This window comes from Hyperolius riggenbachi, chromosome 2, assembly GCF_040937935.1.
Source record: "Hyperolius riggenbachi isolate aHypRig1 chromosome 2, aHypRig1.pri, whole genome shotgun sequence".
Classification (NCBI taxonomy): Eukaryota; Metazoa; Chordata; class Amphibia; order Anura; family Hyperoliidae; genus Hyperolius; species Hyperolius riggenbachi.
This window is the reverse complement of record NC_090647.1, coordinates 508,658,901-508,682,422: the sequence shown is the minus strand read 5'-3', so window position 1 is coordinate 508,682,422 and position 23,522 is coordinate 508,658,901.

Sequence of the window (23,522 nt, the reverse complement as noted above, 5' to 3'; positions counted from 1 at the left end):
CGCAACCCGTCCTCCCGGCGTCTAGGACGCCGAGGACGGAATGTACATTTGGTAGGGGGGTCACCGTCTCGCGCGGGCGCGCGCACAGGCGGGACCTTTATGCTGGGAGAAAGCCGGTCAGATCGCAGAGGAGACTCACGGTGCCCAGGATTGGCTGTGCGCAAGGGGGCGTGCCAGTGAGGTCTCCTCTCCTTAAGCCTCCGGGCTTCATTCAGAGGTTGTCTGTTGTCGTGAATACCTCGTGTGTTAGCACTCAGACCTTAGACTAGATCCCAGGTGTTGATATCAAGGACTTCACACCTAGACTAGGATATTGTTGATATTGTACTGATTACCTGTGTATGACTCTTGGCTAAACTCTGACTCTGATCTCGCTTTCTGATTCTGTACTTCTGCCTATCTGCCTTAAAGTTGCTGAACCTCTGCCTGATTACCGACTCCTCTCCTGCCTCACGATTCTGTACCGATACTTACCTCTCTGTTGCTGAACCTCTGCCTGATTAACGATTACTCTCCTGCCTCACGATTCTGTACCGATACTTACCTCTCTGTTGCCGAACCTTGCCTGTCAGACCATTCTACTCACCAGTGGGCCCTCGCCACTGGTGAGGTGCTAGCTTCACCAGGTCCTCTGGTGAAGTTATTCTTTAGTGCAGTACTGTTTGCGTTTTCTGCTCCTAGGCTGCAGTACAGTCTGAATCACGTGCTTCTCAGGCGATCATTAGTGCAGTGCTGTTTGTATCCCCTGCTCCTAGGCTGCAGTACAGTCTGAGTCACTCGCTCCTCGGGTGATCACTCGGCTGCAGTACACTCTGAGTCACCCACTCCTCGAGAGATTTGGTCTCTTCAGTATTGTATCTCCAGCTTGCTGGAGCTTGAACCCTATTACACGGTCAGTGTACCGATAGTACCTCACCAGCCCCTCTGGTGAGATCTCATAAAACTATTAAAGTTACGGTTGCACCAAACCAGGGCAGTTTCTAGGCTAAATTTCACCCAGTTCGAGAATCAAAAAATATGCGCCCCCCCCCCAGGGCAAAAAGAGCGCCCCCCCTACCCCCAGCCAGGGAGTCATACTGTTAGACCATCACCATGGTGGGTTCTGACCACCAGCCCAGGGCAAAAAGAGCGCCCCCCTCCTCCTCCCCCAGCAGCCACGTCAGAAAGAGAGAGGCAGTGCAGTACATAGACTGCCTGCCTTACTGCCTACTTACCATGAGGTCCATCTCATGGCAGGTGGAACTGGAAGAAGGCGCCGGGCCAGGATCGGTGGGGGTCCGGGCGGTGGACCATGGAGGTGCTAGCGGGCAGCGGCAGCGGCAGCCAGGGCCAAGGCACACACTAGCAGCAGTGGCAGCGAGGAGCCCGAGTCCGACTGGCCACAAAGACTCCACCTTCTGAGGCTGGGCTCCGCCGCACACTGCTGCTGCACAGTAGGAGGAAACATTTGTGACAGGATCTATGTCATCGCGCGGCCGCTCCTGTCACGTGACGTCAACACGCAGGAGCGCCCAGAAGGATCTAGGAATCCAGTGATCGCTCTGGTGCACAGCTCCTCCTGCCTCTCGCTGCACTGCGTCCGCGTCACCGGCTCCTAGGGTTGCCACCTTTTTGACTGAGAAAATACCGGCTTTGGGGTGTGGCCTAAAAGTGGGAGGGATTTGTTACGGCCCTTTTTTAAAGAGAACCTGAGGTGGGATTTCATTACGTTACTGGGGCACAGAGGCTGGTTGTGCACACTAAGACCAGCCTCCGTTGCCCCATCGTGTGCCTCCAGGACCCCCCTGCGCACCGCTATACCCCCCGCAGTGCTGGCGACACGCAGCGTGTTGCCAGCACAATGTTTACCTATGCGCTGTCTGTCAGCGCCGCTACCCCGCCTCCTCCGCATCGGCGCTACCCGCCCGTGTCCCGTCCCTCCCGCTGATGGGAGGGAAGTGACGCGGGCAGGTAGTGCCGATGCAGGGGAGCGGCGCTGACAGACAGTGCATTGGTAAACATTGTGCTGGCAACACGCTGCGTGTCGCCAGCACTGCGGGGGTATAGCGGCGCGCAGGGGGGTCCTGGAGGCACACCATGGGGCAACGGAGGCTGGTCTTAGTGTGCACAACCAGCCTCTGTGCCCCAGTAACGTAATGAAATCCCACCTCGGGTTCTCTTTAAAAAGTAAACTAGAAAATTACAAAAATAAACATTAATGTTAAATAGTTTAAAGAACACCATTAAGGGAAAAAATCTCCCCTGGTTGGTACTTACCTGGGGAAGGGGAAGCCTCTGACTCCTAATGAGGCTTCCTCCATCCTCCTTGGTAAGCCCGATACTATGCTGGGACCCCCGTTGTCGCTGCGCGCCGTATCAGCTTTCCACTTGGGCTGTGGCGAAAATAGCCGAGCCCGATCAGGTCTGCTCTACTGCGCAGGCGCCTGCAAAGTAGGCCAGACCCAATCGGGCTCAGCTATTTCTGCCAGAACCTGAGCGGGATGCCGCTAGTGCATGTGCCAACAAGCAGCCACAAGGAGATCTTGGGGGGGTCCCAGTGCTGGATCCCCTCTACTGCGGAGGATAGGGGGAAGTCTCTTTAACATCCAGAGGCTTTTCCCTCCCAAGGTAAGTTCCCCTTAGGGGCACTTCTTCCACGATCGATAGATAATTTCCAATCACTGCGGTAATCGATCGGATGCAACTGGTCCTGCCCCGTTAATGACCAAATAACTGGTAGCCAAGTCGATCAGATTACCGGAATTGACCTATATTTCGTATCGATCCCATCGAATTGGCTAGCAGGAATTGGGCCATTAATCGGTATGACTGATTGTTTCTGCCTGATTACCACAGAAATGATCAGCTGCAGAATTGTATCATTAATGGGCACCTTAAAGGTAGCTATACATCAGCAGATTATGGGCAGATTCGACAAAGAGACAAATGTATCTCTATTCGAATCTGATTAGAGATAACTTTGTCTCTAGTTGTAGCTGTCCATATACTGCTGGCCGATTCCCGGCCGATTTCCGCATGAAATCTTCAGGGAATCGGCTGAGCTGCCGAGTCTACCCTGCCGCTGCCCCCCAATGTATAAATGTGACCTCCCCGTGTGTGTTTGTGTGTGCATTTATATTGCCTATCCTGTAGCAGCCTCTGCGTGGTGTCTGTCCATCTCTCCTGAGTCTATCAGCCGCATACACACTGGCGGTGCAGTGTGTAATGTCAGACGCTATGCCCCGCCGGTGTGTATGTAACTGTTAGAACCCGAAGAGATGGGCGGACACCACGCGGAAGGTTGCTACAGGATTGTATAAATGCACACACTACATTACGCCGGCAGGGGTTTCGTCCATTCTGAAATCAGCCGCCGTACCACTGCACACTTGACAAACCAATTTCGGCCCGAGATCTTGCGCGATCATCGATGCGACCAATTTTAGCCCCCAAATTGGTCGCTTTGTCGGTCAGGCATGCACTTGGTGGGACAGATTTTCATCCAATTTGATTATAATAATCGAATTGGATGGTCGATTGTCCACCAAGTCGCCTGAAGTATAGCCCCCTTAAGAGTCTGAAAGGGGGGATATGGGCTGATAGAGGGTTGGGGTCGGCAAAGAGGGGGGGAAGAAAGAGAGGGGGGGGGAGAGAAAGACTCACTGTGTGTGAACTGTGTGACTCTGGTTCCTGCTTCCTTGCTGTAACACAGCACTTCAGTTGTGACAAGTGGTCTGGGGGACCTCTCTCAACTCTTATCACTGCTGCTTATCAGGGTTAATAATTCACTGGGCTTATTCAAATCGAATGGATTTTTGCATTTGTGTAAAGAGCTGAAACCATGCTTGATTTTTTTTCAATGTGACCACAGACTGTTCCGATTCTGCTGCCTGGGGGGCTAGGCTGGCTCATTGCACTGCACGCATCGCACAGAAATGACGGCAGACACATTCCAGCTCACACAGAAGCACAGTAATTAGTGCTGGCTCTGCTCAAGTCTCTGTACCTCTGTCATTTCTTTACCTCCACATACAGACTGTGAGCCGGTGACTAGCTGAGCAGCTCACTGCAAACAATCGGACCAGGAAGACAATTCACAGGATGCATCAGTTCACAGGATGCATTGCACGGAACGCTGCTCAGGGAAGGCTCACAGATTCTCAGTCTGCTCGGCTCATCCCTCCCCGAGAATCCTTACTGGTGATTGGCTGGCAGTGACTGGCCAGCCAATCCAAGAACAGAGGAGGGAGAACTGTCTCCAAATACTCAGCAGCAAGGAGCCTGGGCTAATTTTCTGGCAGATAACGTGCCAGTGAAACTTTTATTCCGGCGCCCCCAATCTGTCACACTCATGGGCGCCCCGTTCAGCAGAACCGGCTGAACGGGGCAAGAAACGGCCCTGCACCAAACACTACACACTCAGCTCTTTGTGTTGCTATACTGGTATTATTGGTGATTCTGCAGATCACACATAATCAGGTATAGCGTCTGCATTATTGGTGATTCTGCAGATCACCAAATAATCAGACACCTGAGTTGCTACACCCAACCGTTACAATATCTAGTGCTCAACTGCACAATAACAAAGCACCCTCCTTCAAATGTTCCAGTTGCTAACAAAGATACTGTTTATGAATAGGTTAGGGTTATGCATTAGGAAGGAGAAAGATTTATTAAGTGGGAAAACCCTTTGAAAGCAAATTCAATAGAACCTCAGTGATCAAATTGACCTATATTACCAATAGCCTGTCTATTGCCGAGACTTGAAGCCTTACAAAACTGATGCTTCTCTCACACATCCCCCAGCAGCCAAGTGAGTTTTAATCATCTGCCGTTGGTTGTTAATGGCCTATTCTTGTACAGACCTCTTAACGTCTCTGGCCCAAATACCCCATTCCGAGCCTAAAGGTGCGTACACACATGCGACTATAGTCGTTTGTAACGATCGTTCCCCGATCTTTACCAACGACGATCGTTACAAAAAACGAACCAACCACTATTAAGGCAAACGACGAACGAGGCAAATCGCTACAAAACAAAGTTCTGTCTTGGCGGATTTTTACCACCGACGATCGTTAGCAAAAGTGGTACATCGTTGGAAACGATCGTTCGTACCAGGCTGGACATGCGTATTTCACTTTTTCTCCAAGGAACTTTACAATTTTATGCGCAGGCGCATTAAGTGCTTTTACGTGGTGTAACGTTCGTTCTAACGATGTGATCGTTACACACTTTTTACAACTAACTTTACTTCGGTCGTTCTTTCGTCAATTAAAAGTTCGTTCGTCGTCCTCAACGAACGATCGTTGTCGAATGTGTGTACGTAGCATAAGAGAGCCAATAAGTGGGGTCCAAATTTTATTGAATTTTGTCATGTTATCTTCTAACCGCTCAAAGAAAAGGACACGGCCTAATCTATTTTTGACAAGATCAAAGGAAACAGTTTGAAAATTCCAAACTGCCACAATAGTTGATTTGGTGGCAATAAATATATAAGTAAAGGTAAGCAGTCTATTTTGAGATTTAGACAGGTCTGGGTATGGAAGACCAAGCAATGTATGCATAGGGTTTCTGGAGATAGGGTGTTTAGTAGGAAGGAAGCCCATATGCACACTTTCATCCACAATCTTCTCACTTGTCTGCAATTCCACCAGAAATGATTATGTGTGCCAGGAGTATGACACCTATTAAAGCAGTTAGGTAAGGCGTTTATGTAGAATTTGGCCAACCTTTTTGGTACAAATTACCAACTCAAATTTATTTTGTTTGAAACAATACCAGTTACCTGGCATTCCTGCTGATCTTTCTGGCATCAGTAGTGTCTGAATGGCACAACTGGAACCAATCATGTGACCAGTCTGGTCAGACTTCAGTCACCTGATCTGCATGCTTGTTCAGCGAGAGAGAGAGAGAGAGAGAGAGACCTTCGAGAGGGTTTTTTGCCATTTGGAGAGACTTTTAGAAGCATTTTAAGCCATTTTCAGGTCACTTCCGTTTTTCTATCCGGATATCCGAGTCCGGACGGATTTCCAGGATATTGGGTTCGGATATCCGAGTTTACTTGGATACCAAAAAGTTCGGATTCGGATATCCGATTCGGATCCGGATATCTGGGTATCCGGATCCAGATCAATTCGGATTTTGAAAAGGGGTATCCGAGTATTTTGAAAAGGGGTATCGTGCTGGAGTGCTCTACCATGCTACAAGCTTGGGCAGGCTGGTCTCTCTCCTGACAGCGCTCGTAAGATGGGCGTTGGTAGTAAGAAGGGGCGGAGATGGGTGGAAATGGGTGTTTTTGAGGCAGAGCTATGGAGATCAGCTCTGCCTCTTCCTGTTGAAGCAGTATTCAACTGAGCTGGACAAGCAACTTTAGATTGTTTTTGGGGTCTGGGGAAGACTTGTATGCCCATGAGAAAACCATGGAATGGCATGTAAGTACGTAAGCAACACAACTATATTTTCAAAAAGGACGGGAAAAAAAAAGCTTCTGATTTGCATTAAGGCACAACAGGAAGCTGCAATTTCAAAGATTTGGTTTACTCCATGTTGTGTTGACAGCACATAAACTTTACTGCTGGACATCTTTTTTCCTCATTGTTGTTAATAGTCAAATGTACCTCAGATGTTTGGTAGTATTTTCATTCAGTTGTACTGTGTGTGGCTGCTGTTGTGGCTCTCCAGAGACCAGATCTGATTGAATACAAGATCTGCTCAAGCCTGGATTTTGGCACCAGTTCTGAACAAGCTTTGAATTCAGACCAATTAAAGCAACACTAACTGTGAATATCCTAAGCAGAAGAGAGAGTGTGACATGATGACACCAATTTATAGGAGATGCACGCAAATCCCTGCTAATAACTGCACAGGAAGCAGCCCTAATTTCAATATGGCCAAACTTGCAGATTTCAGTAAAAAGGTTCATTCTGCTGATGGATCTCATAGTGATGGGAAGATTCCCTTAATCTGATTTTTTTTTCTTGAATAAAACTTTTCTTTTTAATTTGAGCTATTAATTTTCCCCAATCTTCCCATAATCACCCCCCCCCCCCCCTAATTGCACTACTTTAGATTCTGGATGGGAGTCTGTATGGCTGATATTGTGGTGAAACCCCTCCCACAGTATGATGTCAGGACCATGGTCATGACAGTTTCCTGTCTGTGAACCGCCTTGCAATGTTGTAAAAAAGCTCATTGTGGATCAAACAACATGAATGAATTACACAGTGAGTATCAATCATTTCTTGGTCTATCTTCTATTTTTTAACTCTTCAATTTGCAATGTATTGATGGATTTTTTTCCCCACTACTATCTTTCAGTAAAGTTCCTCTTTAAACTCGGATGGGGAGGCCAATAAGTACTACCTTGAGTGAGAATCTGTACAGCAGCCTCATAATGTGCAGCGCTGAGGGATCCAATGCCATATTGACTCCAGCCTGCATTGTTCTCCATCTCCTACTCACTCTGCCCACCAGAACCCAATGTGTCATGTGCTATGCATCTTCCCTACTCTCTGCTCCATAGTATCAGATGCATCACCAGCCTGTAGGCTAGTGACACATCTGTACAGAACTTGGCCTCAAACTTTTGCTCAAGGAATCTAGTTCCGAACTCTGTGGCTGACAGCTCTCATACATTTGTAGGTCTGTGCACGGAGGGTCAGCACCATTTTATCAATGGAACCAGGGACTTTAACAGTAGAGATGGCCGAAATGGTTTGCCGGTGGACAGTATCCAGCGAATTTCCACTGTTCGCGTTCTCCCAGAACTGTGAACATGTGGCATTCAACCCGCCCCTATACATCATCATGGAGCCACACTTTGACCCCTTACCTCACTGTCAGCAGACACATGGCAGCCAATCAGCTAGCACCCCCCCCTCCCTTGACCCTCTATCAAAAAGCAGTTGTGGTGGCCATATTGTATTTATTCTCTGCTGGCTGCTGACTGTTAGTGAGAGCAGACTTGCTGCAGAGAGGTAGGGAAAGCATTAGCTAGGCCTGTGTTCTTGGAAAGCACCCCAAACAGCCCTTTTGAGGGCTAGCACATCGGTCTCCTGTGTTTTTTTTTATTTTGTGTGTGTGACACACTACAGCCCACTGACACCCATAGCTGTGGGCACACTTCTGCTGTTGCCTCATTAAGTTGCAGGCACAGAACCACTCCAGTGCATTATAATTTCACTGTATTCTGATAGTACTATTGCATTTCTCTGTGTGAAACACTCCACAGCCCACTGACACCCAGAGCTGTGTACACACTACTGCTGTTGCCTCATTAAGTTGTAGGCACAGAACCACTCCAGTGCATTATTAGTTCACTATATTCTGATAGTACTATTGCATTTCTCTGTGTGAAACACTCCACAGCCCACTGACACCAAGAGCTGTGCATAAGGTGTGACTTTGCATCAAATACGTAATTTTTGGTGAGACTTTTGGCATGGATCCCCCGCTAAATGTTAGACCCCTTGAAAAAACTTTTCCATCACTTTTGTGGCCAGAAACAGTCTTTGTAGGTTTTAAGGTTCACCTGCCCATTAAAGTCTATGGCGGTTTGCCGTGTTCGCCTGTTCACAAACATTTGCGGAATTTTGTGTACGCTGTTCACGAACGGAAAACTCTATGTTCGTGACATCTATATTTAACAGAATAAAAACTAATTTTGGGGGACAGAGTATAGAGAAAAAAAGTGTAGGTGAAGGCACGGCACACTATTCTATTTCATCGGATATGTTTTTCTTGGGGATTTGATATAAAATGTTTTCAAACAAACTGTATGGTTTTCAATAACCCGTTATGAATAATTCATATGCATTATGACCCTTATGTTACAAATTAACATTTCTAAAAGATTACCCTATACATTCTTTCAAAAAGGTTGTTTATATTTCACATTTTGCCTCCACAATGGTCAACTTTTTTGATTCTGAACTAAGTCAATGCACAAATGATGATATACTCATCTTTATAACACAAACAACTATGCAGACATCAGTGTCTGCCAGATACGGTATTTGTCATACAAACTTTTTTTCCATCTTGTTTAAGGCTTGTTTACCAAGGAAGGAGGGGGGGGGGGGGGAGATTATCACTGAGTGTCAGTGGCTCTGAGGTACATACAAACTAGGAAGTAAAATTTGACACTCTCTTTACACCTATATCATCTAGTTTTACTACCATGACACATTCATTACCCAGCACAGAGACAAAGCGGTCATGCACATCCAAGTAAAACGTCACTTTTATTCCAAAAGTTTAAAAGTCATACACCATAACAATAGCAGGCAATGGAGAGCGGCACAGGCAGTTTGGGAGGTCTACAGCTGTTTTGTGCCATTAAGTATTGTGGCGCATCATCAGGACAACCCGCCCCAAGTATAATCACTCCAGCAGTGGCTGGATGGTGTAATGGTTAAGGGCTCTGCCTCTGACGCAGGAGACCAGGGTTCGAATCTTGGCTCTGCTTGTTCAGTAAGCCAGCACCTATTCAGTAGGAGACCTTAGGCAAGTCTCCCTAACACTGCTACTGCCTATAGAGCGTGTCCTAGTGGCTGCAGCTCTGGCGCTTTGAGTCCGCAAGGAGAAAAGCGAAATATAAATGTTATTTGTCTTGTCTTTGTCTTAAACAGAAGATTACCACAATGAGAGAACAAACAGACTGAAAATGGCCACATGATGGCTCGGGAGAATGAAACGCATGCCACTCCGGACGTATGGTGAACTTCCTACAAATGGAACGCATAACCGGAAGTCGCACTGACATCATATGCGGGCAACGGTTTCAAAAGATAATACGCATGAAAATTAGCATGGGACGCGAACAGGCGTCAAACCGACGTCATATTCAAGCAGCCAGAGCTGGTGGGCCACATGTAAATTACTCAGAAAACAACAAATTAATTCAAAACCGTCCTTCCAGCTAGATTGCGCCAGAAATCTTTACAGCCAGTAGAAGAATAGCACTCCTGCTAACATCTAGTGGCAGTATTAGGTAGGACATCAGAAAATTAATTACACCAATGCAAAAACCCAGGGAGAAAGTTACCTCTCACTGTGATATTATCGATAATTGCATTAGAGTCTATGGCGGCACCCTTTTCATCCACCCTCAGCCGGCGCCCTTTTTCCTGCTACCCGCCAAAGTCATTTTCACATCGAAGATGCTATTCTCGTTTTTGAGAACATTTTCATGAAAATAGCTTGTATTTTTGCATTTTCACGAAAGTGATATTTTACTGCGATCATTCACGAAAAGCACAAAACGCAGGGAAACTATATTTTTACAGCCAAAGATTTTACAGAGAAAATGTTTACTGCGAAAATGCGAGAAATCGATAGTTTTGCTGGCAAAATTTGTATAAAGTGTTAAAAATACACCCCCCCCCCCCCCCCCAAAAAAAAAAACCAAAACTTTTTTCTCGTTTCAAGGGTTTTTATTGAAAGGAAAAATCACATTACAGATAGTTATAACAGTAAATAACAACAAGTACCCCACTTAGGGGAAAAGCATGTTAGCATACATAAATGGTTAAGATAAAATGAAATACTTGAATGTATAGCTTTTAATAACTAACAATATTTTGGTAAAATAAGTGGTTCTTCCTCCATTTAAAGGGAAAAAAGAGGAGGGAGGGAAGATAATGATATAAGGAGACAAGTTAGGACAGTCGGTGCCGTGGGTGGGGTTGTCACATCATACCAACCGGCACCAAACTGACCCAACATTGGGGGAAGGAAGTGAAAATTTAGGAGGGAGGGTTAGGGGAACAGGAAAATCTATATACAAACATTTAAACATAACTAGGTTTCTTGTCCTGATATCATATACCCTGGTGACTATAAACATATATACGAGTGATGTCCACATAGAAGAAATTAAAATGAGTGTAGTGTGTAGGAGAGGCCTTGATTATCTTGCCATGATATCCATTTATCCCAGATCTTGAAAAAGTTATCCTTTTATCATTTAATTTAGCTAGAATATGCTCAGATTGCATTGTTTCATTCAAAGATTGGAAGACTGTTTCTACCAGTAGTGATGAGGAACGCCATTTTGAGGCTAAATGTCTCTTGGCTTGGGCCATAACAAATTGTATGAATTTATGTGTGGAATAAGGTATGCCTGTAGGTTTATTGCCAAGAAGCGCCACTGTGGGATCGAAAGGTATAGATTTACCTGTTATTAATTTGATTTTATCCCAGATTCTCTTCCAGTATATTTTTGCTATGGGACATTCCCACCATATATGCCATATATCACCTTTTTTTAAACATCCTCTATAACATAGATCTGATTGTGTGTCTGAAAATAAATGTAACTTCGTGGGGGTATAATAGACTCTATGGAAAAGTTTAATTGATGTCTCTATGGACGAGTAAAATAAGCTACTTTTAGTAAGTTGTGTACAGCAATGCGACCATTTGGCATCTGATATGTCTATAGAGCAGTCTTTTTCCCAATCATTTTGACATTTTAATTTAGGGATCATATCGTGATGTTGCAATATTGAATATACTTCAGAAATAAAACCCCTATCTAGTGAACGTCCTTTGCATCTATTTTCAAAAGAAGTGTACCCCAAAGTTTCATTATCTCTATCTAGTGAGTGTAGAAATTGAAGGATCTTTTTGGCTCTAAGATGTTCTATTATTGGGATTGTATAGTTTTCAAATAAGGTAGATACTGACATCAATTTAAATGATTTCAGAAATTTACCAAGAAAAATCAGATTATTGTTATACCAGCATATGAAGTTACTCTTGTCATGTCCTTGGGGGAAATCTGGATTTCTAAGTAGATGAGTCATGTAAGATACTGGAGATTGTAGGCCGTATGGATATCTATATTTTTGCCATATTTTGAAGGAATGTGCTGATATGGGAGATACTTTATTTATTTTTTGGTAAGGTATTTTGGTTGCCCACATTATAGCAGGCATAGATAGTGGTAATAATAGTTGTGATTCGAGATCTACCCACAGTGGCGCAGCTCTTCCAGCATTAACTATAGCTAATTGAGTGATATGAGAAGCCACATAATAATTCCATAGGGCCGGAGCTCCTAGTCCTCCTTTATCTTTGGGCCTCGTTAAGGTTTCATACTTAATTCTGGGTTTACGTTGTTTCCATATAAATTTCTGTATCTGTTTCTGAAGGTTATGGATTGCAAATTTCTTGATAGGGATTGGGAGAACTCTGAACAGATATAAAAGACGTGGAAGAAGTGTCATCTTGACCGAAGTAATTCTTCCTGATAGTGATATAGGGAGATCGTTCCATTTTAGTAAATCTGAATGGAGTTTTCTATATAGAGTTGGATAGTTACCATCATACAGTTGGTCTGGGTCGCGAGTAAGGTTTATACCAAGGTATTTAATTGATTTTGGTTGGGGTTGAATTCCTAATTTCATAGCTAGATTTGATGTTTCATTATATGGGGACCTGGGGAGCATGAGTTCTGACTTATCTAAATTAAGTTTAAAACCAGAGAATTTTGAAAAATGTTGGATTATATCTAGGGTGTTAGGTATAGAAACTTTTTTCAATGGCATTTTTGCTTGAAATTAAAATGTAACATTATTTTTTGTGAAAATTAATGTGAAAAGAATATTTTCGCTCATCACTAAAAAGGACCACTGGATAATTATCTCCGGGGACACCTGGGTGAGGGGGAGGGGGAAAACTGTACACAAAATGGGAGGAGTCACCTTAATTTACTATGCAATGAGTAACTGTGGTAATGAAACATTCTTACCTCAGTTAGGAGGTTTAAGGATAATCATTTTATTGGACACAGGAAAAGATAACGCATTTCTCTATGAAGGGTAAGTTGGTTTCATTAGCCATGTTCACTCATTGCATACTAGTGTTGGGCGAACATCTAGATGTTCGGGTTCGGGCCGAACAGGCCGAACATGGCCGCGATGTTCGGGTGTTCGACCCGAACTCCGAACATAATAGAAGTCAATGGGGACCCGAACTTTTGTGGTTTGTAAAGCCTCCTTACATGCTACATACCCCAAATTTACAGGGTATGTGCACCTTGGGAGTGGGTACAAGAGGAAAAAAAAATTAGCAAAAAGAGCTTATAGTTTTTGAGAAAATCGATTTTAAAGTTTCAAAGGGAAAACTGTCTTTTAAATGCGGGAAATGTCTGTTTTCTTTGCACAGGTAACATGTTTTTTGTCGGCATGCAGTCATAAATGTAATACATATAAGAGGTTCCAGGAAAAGGGACCGGTAACGCTAACCCAGCAGCAGCACACGTGATGGAACAGGAGGAGGGTGGCGCAGGAGGAGAAGAAGGCCACGCTTTGTGAGACACAACAACCCCGGCCTTGCATGAGGGCAAGAAGCGTGCGGATAGCATGCTTTGTACCGCCATGCAGTCATAAATGTAATAAAGATAAGTGGTTCAATAAACAGGGACCACGCGGCAACGCTAACCCAGCAGCAGCAGACGTGATGGAACAGGAGCAGGCGCAGGAGGAGAAGGCCACGCTTTGTGAGACACAACAACCCAGGCCTTGCATGAGGGCAAGAAGCGTGCGGATAGCATGCTTTGTACCGCCATGCAGTCATAAATGTAATAAAGATAAGTGGTTCAATAAACAGGGACCACGCGGCAACGCTAACCCAGCAGCAGCAGACGTGATGGAACAGGAGCAGGCGCAGGAGGAGAAGGCCACGCTTTGTGAGACACAACAACCCAGGCCTTGCATGTGGACAAAAAGCGTGCGGATATAGCAGCAATGCTTTTTGCCGCCATGCAGTCATAAATGTAATACAGATGAGAGGTTCAATAAACAGGGCCCGGAAACGCAACACCATCCCAGATGTTCATTGGTCATGTTACTTGGTTGGGGTCCTGGAGTGTTGCGTAGTCATTTCCAATCCAGGATTGATTCATTTTAATTTGAGTCAGACGGTCTGCATTTTCTGTAGAGAGGCGGATACGCCGATCTGTGACGATGCCTCCGGCAGCACTGAAACAGCGTTCCGACATAACGCTGGCTGCCGGGCAAGCCAGCACCTCTATTGCGTACATTGCCAGTTCGTGCCAGGTGTCTAGCTTCGATACCCAATAGTTGAAGGGTGCAGATGGATGGTTCGACACAGCTACGCCATCTGACATGTAGTCCTTGACCATCTTCTCCAGGCGATCGGTGTTGGAGGTGGATCTGCACGCTTGCTGTTCAGTGGGCTGCGGCTGCATGGGTGTCAGAAAATTTTCCCACTCCAAGGACACTGCCGATACCATTCCCTTTTGGGTACTAGCTGCGGCTTGCGTTGTTTGCTGCCCTCCTGGTCGTCCTGGGTTTGCGGAAGTCAGTCTGTCTGCGTACAACTGGCTAGAGGAGGGGGAGGATGTCAATCTCCTCTCTAAAGTCTCCACAAGGGCCTGCTGGTATTCTTCCATTTTGACCTGTCTGACTCTTTCTTCAAGCAGTTTTGGAACATTGTGTTTGTACCGTGGATCCAGAAGGGTATAAACCCAGTAATTGGTGTTGTCCAGAATGCGCACAATGCGTGGGTCACGTTCAATGCAGTCTAGCATGAATTGAGCCATGTGTGCCAGAGTCCTACCAGAATCCTCATCATCCTCTTGTGAGCGTTGTGATAGTTGTTGTGATGCATCATAGTCGTCACCTTCCTCCTGGTCTGCTTCTGCTGACCATTCGCGTTGAATTGTGGAAGTCCAACGTGCACCGCTCTGGCCCTCGTCAGTGGTGGCATGAAATTCCTGCTCCAACTCCAGCTGTTCCTCCTCCTCTTCTTCGTCATAGCTGCTGGGGCCAGCGTTCCCTGAGGCGGATGGCCTGATGTTGGTACCATCACGCTGATCGTTTTCTCCTTCAGATTCCCCCAGTTGCATCATGACAGCTGTTTCCTTGATTTTTAACATCGACCTCTTCAGTAAACACAGCAGTGGTATGGTAATGCTATTTCAAACAAGAGGTCAGCGCTCACAGTTTAACCCCCAACCCTCTATCACCTGTTCGCCTCCTCTTAAGAGTAAAAAATGTGTGTCACAAGAGGTAGCGCTCACGGTATGCGATCAACCCACCCTGAAAAATTAGGGACTCAACAGAATACCCTTACATGCAAACCAGAATTAAGAACATTACAACCATAAAAATTACAATCCTCTCAAATGCAAAAAGACCAATTAAGTCCTCTTAGGTCTCAGTAGATATCATTAATGTCCAATATATTCCTTGATATGCTAAAAAACTGGACCATATGAATATGATCCTATGCAGTTGAAAGTCCAAGTTTTCAGGACCTAAAATCTACTAAGCTTATATTAGACATTAAACCAGGCTAGAATCAACATATAGGTCTAGTGAACGACAGTCTTCACATATAAATCCCTCAGGACCATATGGGTGTGCTCCTATGCGATTGAAAGTCCAAGTTTCCAGGACCTAAAATCTACTCAGCTTAAATTAAACATTAAAACAGGCTAGAATCAACATATGAATCGAGTGAAAAACAGTCTTCGCATAAATTCCCTCAGGAGCAGCAGTCATTGGCTTCCAGCAGTATCAAAACAGGTCACCTCCACCAGCACCCTTTGTGTGCCACTCACCCCTGTCCTAGACCAACCAATGGTCTATATGAGCCTTGGGACCGTTCCCGGGTCGTCCCCCACCACTCCAGCAACACAGTGTCCACCAATAGATGATAGATGATAATCTTCATATGATGAGTACCTCAGTAAGAAAAAGCTCCCATAGCATAATACTGTTAAAAACTATTTATTTATAAAAAGCAATTGCACTCACATGGTCTTCAGTTAAAATCAGCGTTTGAGTAATTTATAACACGGGCTCTCCCCCGTATGGTGGCCAGGCTGGCAGGCTTCTATCAGTGTTCCCCCTCCGTTTCCGCCGCGCGCACGGAAAAACGCTGGGATGGATACCACATGTGCCTCCTCGCCTCTGCTCACACTCAGGCTAGTTCCCACTTCCACATCAGGTTCCGCCCGATCGATTTCGTCACTCAGTGACTCATCAGGGGCATGGAGCCTGATGCCTATCGTGGGATTATATAGGCCAAAACCGGCCCCACTATACACACCCCCCTCCTCACATGCAAACTATCCATACTTCATTATTTCCCTTTCTGCTTCCTCACATGCAAACTATCCAAACTCCATTGCTTCCCTTTCTACTGCCATCTAGAGGCTTCAAGTGGCATAAGCTCCCAAAAAAACTCCATACATAGCCGCATTATCCAGCCTGCAAGTCTGCCGCCATCTAGGGGTTACATTTAACATTGCATCCCACAAACATTCAACATTGAGGAAAAAAAAAAAAAAAAAAAAAAAAAAAAAAAAAAAAAAAAAAAAATTATTGCTCATCTATTGACCTTTTTTTTACACATAACCCATTTCCTTCCTCTGCAAGGTTACCAATTGTATGCATATTAACAATACCCATGTGCGTCCATTCATCCCCGCTCCACCTCCCCATAAATCTCCCTAACTTAATTTTCAATCCTCACCTCCCTAAACTAGGTCCCTCAGATCAATTCGACCCATTAGTTTTACCCACTTCCAGATTTAATTTTGTGGAGCAGGAGTAAATGGACACACATTTACAGATAGGTTATAGTTTCCATGCCCTATACACCCCCCACCATCAGAAATTCCCTCCATGGCTTTTGTATATATGTAAATCCCACATTCCTTACCCAAATACATGGGAGTCCATGTTGGCCATACCAGCCTGGTGCTAGTCCAGGTTTCTGTCGGGATGCATGCACACACATCACACCCCTACTCCCCTAGAAAACATACCAGGTCTATGTCTATATTAAGACCGTCCGGTCTCAAGGTGCCCATCCTATGTATCCATCGGGTCTCCTCCTGTGAGACTCTCTTTACTTTATTACATCCCCTCCAGTTGGGAATAATTTTTTGGAGCCCACAAAAAGATAAATCATTGGGATTACAATCATGGTGGCTCCCAAAATGGGCTGAGACACCATGATTGGGGTATCCCTTTTTGATATTACGCACGTGCTCCCCCATCCTCTCCTTGAGAGTACGGGTAGTCCTACCTACATACTGCCATCCACATTTACACCAGGCAAGGTATATGACAAACCTATCATTGCAGGTGATAAACTCCTGAATTTTGAACCTCCTTCCATTACTGAATGATACCACACTGTTTGTTTTGACACCATTGGCCTCCCTACAAGCTACACATCCTCTACATGGGAAAAAACCTGCTGTCTGCCACCCCTGCATTCGCGGGACCTTTTTAGGTTCCACACAACTGGGTGCCAGAATCTGTTTCAGGTTCTGGGCTTTCCTATAAATGAACTTTGGTTGGGTTGGAATTAGGCTCCTAAGTGTCAAATCCGTTTCCAGGATCCCCCAATGTTGTTTAATTATATTTTGGAGTTGTTTATATTGAGTGTTATATCCCGTGATAAAGGCCAGTTCAAACTCACCCGTGCCATTTTTCACTGGCTTCTCCTCCAGGAGCGTCTGTCTATTCAGAGTCCCTACTCTCGCAATCTCCTCATCCAACTGTTTTTCCCCATAGCCTTTCTCCACAAATCTATTTTTGAGGGTTTCCGCTTGCCTGTAATATTCCCCTATGCTTGAGCAATTCCGCTTCATCCTGAGAAACTGCCCCCTTGGTATCCCTCTAATCCACGCCGGATGGTGGCAGCTATCAGTTGATATATACCCATTCCTGTCTGTATCTTTGAAATAAGTTCTGGTCCCCATCACATTATCCTCTCTCATGATTTCTAGATCTAAAAACTGGATTTTGTCAATACCATATTGCATGGTGAGGGAAATTTCCAAATCATTTTGGTTCAGTTTAGTCACATATTGTTCCAAATGTTCCTGTCCACCCCCCCATACAAAAAACAGGTCATCAATGAATCTTCGCCATAGCCTCACCGGGCCCCCCTCCCCTAACACTGTTTGTTCCCACTTTCCCATAAACAAATTTGCGAGGCTCGGAGCATAGCTCGCCCCCATGGCGCATCCTTTCGTCTGGCTATAAAAGTTTCCCCCATGCCAGAAGTAATTCCTTTCCAAAGCAAATTTAAATAACCTCAATAAATACTCTCTCTGATCATCTTTTATTTTTCCTTCCATCCTAAAAAAGAAATCAACTGCCTCCAACCCCAACTCATGTTTGATGTTAGTATACAGCGAGGATACATCCATTGTAACCATTATTTCTTCCCCTCTCAATTCCTTCCCCTCTATAATTTGGAGCATGTGCTTGGTATCCTTAAGTATATTAGGAAGTTTTTCCACCATGGGTTTTAAAAACTCATCCAAATATTGTCCCAATCTGTGGGTGACCGACCCTATCCCACTAACTATGGGCCTTCCTGGGGGATCAGTTTTGTTCTTATGCATTTTGGGGACCTGATATATGACAGGTATTCGGGGAACATCCGGAACAATATATTTGAACTCCTCATCCGTGACAAACCCCCTATCCATCCCCTCCCTAAGTATCTCTCTCAATTCTGCCATATACTTACCTGTAGGGTCTCCCTTCAATCGTGTATAGGCCTCTGTATCCCCTACCAACCTATCCAATTCATTTTTATACTGTAATTTACTTAGAACCACCACCCCTCCCCCCTTATCTGCCGGCCTAACCACCAGATTTTTACTCTCCAGCATCTCCTTCGCCACCTCCCTGGTATTTCCATTTTTTTGTTGTTCTGGGATATTATTCATATCCCTAATCACCATATTTTTGAAAACCTCAATTGCATTATAGTTAGTGTCCTGTGGATTGAACGTGGATTTGGTGCGCAAATTGGTATGTGTATATCTATCTGGTTCCTTTTGTCCAGAATTTCGATTGGGACGGCCAGCAAAATACTTTTTTAAATGAAGTTTTCGTGCGAACTTATTAATGGAGTTTTTTTGGGAGCTTATGCCACTTGAAGCCTCTAGATGGCAGTAGAAAGGGAAGCAATGGAGTTTGGATAGTTTGCATGTGAGGAAGCAGAAAGGGAAATAATGAAGTATGGATAGTTTGCATGTGAGGAGGGGGGTGTGTATAGTGGGGCCGGTTTTGGCCTATATAATCCCACGATAGGCATCAGGCTCCATGCCCCTGATGAGTCACTGAGTGACGAAATCGATCGGGCGGAACCTGATGTGGAAGTGGGAACTAGCCTGAGTGTGAGCAGAGGCGAGGAGGCACATGTGGTATCCATCCCAGCGTTTTTCCGTGCGCGCGGCGGAAACGGAGGGGGAACACTGATAGAAGCCTGCCAGCCTGGCCACCATACGGGGGAGAGCCCGTGTTATAAATTACTCAAACGCTGATTTTAACTGAAGACCATGTGAGTGCAATTGCTTTTTATAAATAAATAGTTTTTAACAGTATTATGCTATGGGAGCTTTTTCTTACTGAGGTACTCATCATATGAAGATTATCATCTATCATCTATTGGTGGACACTGTGTTGCTGGAGTGGTGGGGGACGACCCGGGAACGGTCCCAAGGCTCATATAGACCATTGGTTGGTCTAGGACAGGGGTGAGTGGCACACAAAGGGTGCTGGTGGAGGTGACCTGTTTTGATACTGCTGGAAGCCAATGACTGCTGCTCCTGAGGGAATTTATGCGAAGACTGTTTTTCACTCGATTCATATGTTGATTCTAGCCTGTTTTAATGTTTAATTTAAGCTGAGTAGATTTTAGGTCCTGGAAACTTGGACTTTCAATCGCATAGGAGCACACCCATATGGTCCTGAGGGATTTATATGTGAAGACTGTCGTTCACTAGACCTATATGTTGATTCTAGCCTGGTTTAATGTCTAATATAAGCTTAGTAGATTTTAGGTCCTGAAAACTTGGACTTTCAACTGCATAGGATCATATTCATATGGTCCAGTTTTTTAGCATATCAAGGAATATATTGGACATTAATGATATCTACTGAGACCTAAGAGGACTTAATTGGTCTTTTTGCATTTGAGAGGATTGTAATTTTTATGGTTGTAATGTTCTTAATTCTGGTTTGCATGTAAGGGTATTCTGTTGAGTCCCTAATTTTTCAGGGTGGGTTGATCGCATACCGTGAGCGCTACCTCTTGTGACACACATTTTTTACTCTTAAGAGGAGGCGAACAGGTGATAGAGGGTTGGGGGTTAAACTGTGAGCGCTGACCTCTTGTTTGAAATAGATTTATGCTTAAGAGGAGCGAACTAGTTTTAACAATTGTTTGAATTTATTCTCCAGGTGGGTGACTATAATATAGGGGAGAATCTAGATTCATTCTGAGAGTATTGGGGTGGCATTGTGTTTGAAATTGCCTGCTCTTACAGAATGGATGCGTTTGAGCAAAGAGCACGTAGGATTGTAAACCTGGATGAAGTATTTGTAGATGGGGGGGAGATAGGAGGAACTATGGAACAAGAGTTTAAGAAACTTCAGACAGTGATGATGAAGGAACAAAACACATGGTGGGACCTGGCCGCACTTACTAAATATGACAAAGAGGGTATTATACCGAAAAGATTAAGGTGGGATATGATGGCTAATGATGGGGAGGATGATGAGGAAAATGATAAAGAATGGGAGGAGTACTTTGATAAGTGCGGGCAGGGCTTAGTGAAATTATTGATAAAACGGAAGACAAAAAGACTAACCAGGCTGGGAGGGGAAATAGAGGAAATTAAAACTAAAATGACCCCTATTAATAATTCTGAGGAATATAAAAGTAGATCCAAAAGATTGGGTGAGATATTGGAAAAAACCCAAGCAGATATTAGAGTAGAGAAACAGAAAAAATTCCAAAGGGATGCAGATGCTACCAGGAAAAAGGAAACATATAGATGGCAAATTAAGAAGAAAGAGGAGAAAAAAGCAGCAGAACTTCTAGCGAAGGTGGAGGAAATGAAACAGCAGAAACAAAATGCACCTATGGAAGAACTACACACTCAACACATTGAGCATAGACCAGCCCCTAGGACTATGTATGCACAAGGAGGGGAACAGGGGATGAATCACGGACATTTGGGTGAGGAAAGGAGAGGGGGTTGGGGAAATGCTAATCGTGGGTGGGGACAAAACAGGGGATATAGTCGAATGTCAGATAGAGGGCAGGGGAGGGGGTATAGAAATGACTTTCAGAATCAGTTTAATGTGCCGACATTTAACCGTTATGACCCTATAAGACAGCAAAGGCAGATGGAACCTTTTTTAGAGATGGCACCGAGGTATGGGGAGAGAGAATGGAGACAGGAAATGGCAGGATATGTACCGCAACAGGGGCCTTATGGAAAAAGAGAGCCAGACGAGGCACAAGGGGGGGGGGGAAGAGGAGCAAAAAGGATGAGGCAGTGAGGGGGGAAGGGGTGTTTAATATTAGTGGTACAGCCTTGAGCACTAGAGAGCTGGCCATGCTAGATAAGGGCCTGAAGTATGCACCGAGGCAGGGTATGGATAAATTTACCACGTATATTGACATTAATAAGTTCGCACGAAAACTTCATTTAAAAAAGTATTTTGCTGGCCGTCCCAATCGAAATTCTGGACAAAAGGAACCAGATAGATATACACATACCAATTTGCGCACCAAATCCACGTTCAATCCACAGGACACTAACTATAATGCAATTGAGGTTTTCAAAAATATGGTGATTAGGGATATGAATAATATCCCAGAACAACAAAAAAATGGAAATACCAGGGAGGTGGCGAAGGAGATGCTGGAGAGTAAAAATCTGGTGGTTAGGCCGGCAGATAAGGGGGGAGGGGTGGTGGTTCTAAGTAAATTACAGTATAAAAATGAATTGGATAGGTTGGTAGGGGATACAGAGGCCTATACACGATTGAAGGGAGACCCTACAGGTAAGTATATGGCAGAATTGAGAGAGATACTTAGGGAGGGGATGGATAGGGGGTTTGTCACGGATGAGGAGTTCAAATATATTGTTCCGGATGTTCCCCGAATACCTGTCATATATCAGGTCCCCAAAATGCATAAGAACAAAACTGATCCCCCAGGAAGGCCCATAGTTAGTGGGATAGGGTCGGTCACCCACAGATTGGGACAATATTTGGATGAGTTTTTAAAACCCATGGTGGAAAAACTTCCTAATATACTTAAGGATACCAAGCACATGCTCCAAATTATAGAGGGGAAGGAATTGAGAGGGGAAGAAATAATGGTTACAATGGATGTATCCTCGCTGTATACTAACATCAAACATGAGTTGGGGTTGGAGGCAGTTGATTTCTTTTTTAGGATGGAAGGAAAAATAAAAGATGATCAGAGAGAGTATTTATTGAGGTTATTTAAATTTGCTTTGGAAAGGAATTACTTCTGGCATGGGGGAAACTTTTATAGCCAGACGAAAGGATGCGCCATGGGGGCGAGCTATGCTCCGAGCCTCGCAAATTTGTTTATGGGAAAGTGGGAACAAACAGTGTTAGGGGAGGGGGGCCCGGTGAGGCTATGGCGAAGATTCATTGATGACCTGTTTTTTGTATGGGGGGGTGGACAGGAACATTTGGAACAATATGTGACTAAACTGAACCAAAATGATTTGGGAATTTCCCTCACCATGCAATATGGTATTGACAAAATCCAGTTTTTAGATCTAGAAATCATGAGAGAGGATAATGTGATGGGGACCAGAACTTATTTCAAAGATACAGACAGGAATGGGTATATATCAACTGATAGCTGCCACCATCCGGCGTGGATTAGAGGGATACCAAGGGGGCAGTTTCTCAGGATGAAGCGGAATTGCTCAAGCATAGGGGAATATTACAGGCAAGCGGAAACCCTCAAAAATAGATTTGTGGAGAAAGGCTATGGGGAAAAACAGTTGGATGAGGAGATTGCGAGAGTAGGGACTCTGAATAGACAGACGCTCCTGGAGGAGAAGCCAGTGAAAAATGGCACGGGTGAGTTTGAACTGGCCTTTATCACGGGATATAACACTCAATATAAACAACTCCAAAATATAATTAAACAACATTGGGGGATCCTGGAAACGGATTTGACACTTAGGAGCCTAATTCCAACCCAACCAAAGTTCATTTATAGGAAAGCCCAGAACCTGAAACAGATTCTGGCACCCAGTTGTGTGGAACCTAAAAAGGTCCCGCGAATGCAGGGGTGGCAGACAGCAGGTTTTTTCCCATGTAGAGGATGTGTAGCTTGTAGGGAGGCCAATGGTGTCAAAACAAACAGTGTGGTATCATTCAGTAATGGAAGGAGGTTCAAAATTCAGGAGTTTATCACCTGCAATGATAGGTTTGTCATATACCTTGCCTGGTGTAAATGTGGATGGCAGTATGTAGGTAGGACTACCCGTACTCTCAAGGAGAGGATGGGGGAGCACGTGCGTAATATCAAAAAGGGATACCCCAATCATGGTGTCTCAGCCCATTTTGGGAGCCACCATGATTGTAATCCCAATGATTTATCTTTTTGTGGGCTCCAAAAAATTATTCCCAACTGGAGGGGATGTAATAAAGTAAAGAGAGTCTCACAGGAGGAGACCCGATGGATACATAGGA